The sequence below is a fragment of the Morus notabilis genome, unplaced genomic scaffold (assembly GCF_000414095.1).
Source record: "Morus notabilis unplaced genomic scaffold, ASM41409v2 C11449903, whole genome shotgun sequence".
Classification (NCBI taxonomy): Eukaryota; Viridiplantae; Streptophyta; class Magnoliopsida; order Rosales; family Moraceae; genus Morus; species Morus notabilis.
This window is the reverse complement of record NW_010387448.1, coordinates 1-2,016: the sequence shown is the minus strand read 5'-3', so window position 1 is coordinate 2,016 and position 2,016 is coordinate 1. Positions and strand designations below refer to the sequence as shown.

Sequence of the window (2,016 nt, the reverse complement as noted above, 5' to 3'; positions counted from 1 at the left end):
TTTTTTTTTTTTTTTCCTTTCTTTTTAAAGTTTCCAAGAAAGGCTAATATTGAGTCATATATCCCTTTGTTACATGACATAACATCAGGTATAAAGACGATGTGTATGACCGAATCTGGTGGCCGTTTAACTTCGTATACTGCAAGCTCTTATCCACCTCGCTTACCGTGGATGCTAACGCTCTCACTGCTTTCTACCCACCATCTTCAGTCATGGAAACTGCAGTGACACCAGTCAATTCCAGTGTTTCTCTGGACTTTTACTTGACACCTGAAAATCCCACTTCCAAGTTTTATGTCTACATGCACTTTGCTGAAGTTGAAGAGCTCCAACCGAACCAAACAAGGGAATTTAACATAACACAAAACGGGGAGTATTTTATTGGACCTATATCTCCAAGTTATTTGTATTCAACAACTGCTTATAGCATTTATCCAGTAAGTGGAGACAAAATTCAGTATTCTATCTTTAGAACTCCAAAGTCAACCCTTCCACCCATTCTCAATGGCCTAGAGGTTTATATGGCGCTAGAAACGACAGAATCACAAACGGACGAGCAAGACGGTATAGCTTTTTTTTTTTTTTTTTTCCTCAATTCTATTTGCTTTGCTCAAACATTTTCAAACTCTATATGATATATATCTGCATATTTTTTATATTTTGTTCAGTTAATGCTATGATGAGTATCAAGTCCAAGTATGGACTGAAGAAATTGGCAAGGAGATCCATGCGCACCAAAAGATTACTTGTGGGAAGGTCTTGATTGCGATTATAGTGGTAGTGATCCACTTAGAATTATATCCTTGTAAGTTTCTCAGCTTTAAATTAATTTACAATAGATTATATACAGTATTTTGCTTTTTTAATAACTTGATTTACTTCTAACTAGAAATTAATTATAATTACTGGCAGGAACTTATCATCTAGTGGGTTGACGGGACAAATAGATCCCTCTCTATCCGGTCTTAGTATGCTAAACACCTTGTCAGTCTCTCAATCTAACATAAGTTTATTGTCAAACTTCGTATTCTAGATATAGCTGAAAAACGGTACTGCAATATAGCCAATCCTAAATTGCAAATTTCATGTCAGGAATTTATCAAATAATAAATTAACTGGACAAGTGCCCGATTTTCTTTCCGATCTGCGATTTCTACAAGTTCTGTAAGTTCATAATCTCTAATTTTAGTTACTTTGATAAGACAAAAAAGGTAAGAAATCATATTTTTCTAGTTATTCATTTCAGAGACTTGAGGAAGAATAATCTTACTGGTCCACTTCCAGATGGTCTGATTAAAAGATCAGACAGTGGCTCTGAGGTCTATTTCTTCTACTTGTCTTATTTTATTTTATTTTATGTTTCTTGTTGAAGATTGATTGACATAAAAGAAAAGAAATCGATTTGTAGCTTTTTAAAAGCCTTTTCATTGCATCGCCTGTAGTGTGGATGAAATTTTGAAAGGTTGTTCTTCGGATCCGTGCAAGAAGAAGAAGAAGAAGAAGAAGACGAATGTTATTCCCATAGCAGTGTCAACTGCATCAACTATTGGCCTCTTAATCACTTTGATTATGTTGACATGGTGAATTAAGAAGAGGAAGAAAGGTAGGATTATTTAGTAAACTTCAAATATCCATAGAATAAGCAAACACTTAATTTATCATGCCAAAACATAAAGAAAACTTCTCATTATATGCATGATACTAATGATGTGATCTTATCAGTTGGCAAGGCAAATAAGACCAATCTCTTGAAAAGGATTGTGTCTCTGGAACCAAAAAACCATCAGTTTTCCTATTCTGACATCTTGACAATTACCAACAACTTTGAAAGAGTCATAGGAAAAGGAGGATTTGGAACTGTTTACCATGGTTACTTGAATGACACTCAAGTCGCTGTGAAGATGCTCTCTCCAACATCGGCACAAGGAAACAAGGAATTTCAAGCTGAGGTATTAGTAGTTTTTGCACCTAGTATTTTTAAGAAGTTCTCTTTTGAATATTGCTTTTTTTTTTTTT

At 34.5% G+C, this 2,016-nt stretch overlaps 1 pseudogene; it reads left to right on the top strand.

Annotated features, from left to right (window-relative positions):
* Window positions 1-88: 88 nt before the first annotated feature.
* LOC112095270 lies at window positions 89-1,949 on the top strand (annotated as a pseudogene).
* The last annotated feature ends 67 nt before the right edge of the window (window positions 1,950-2,016 follow it).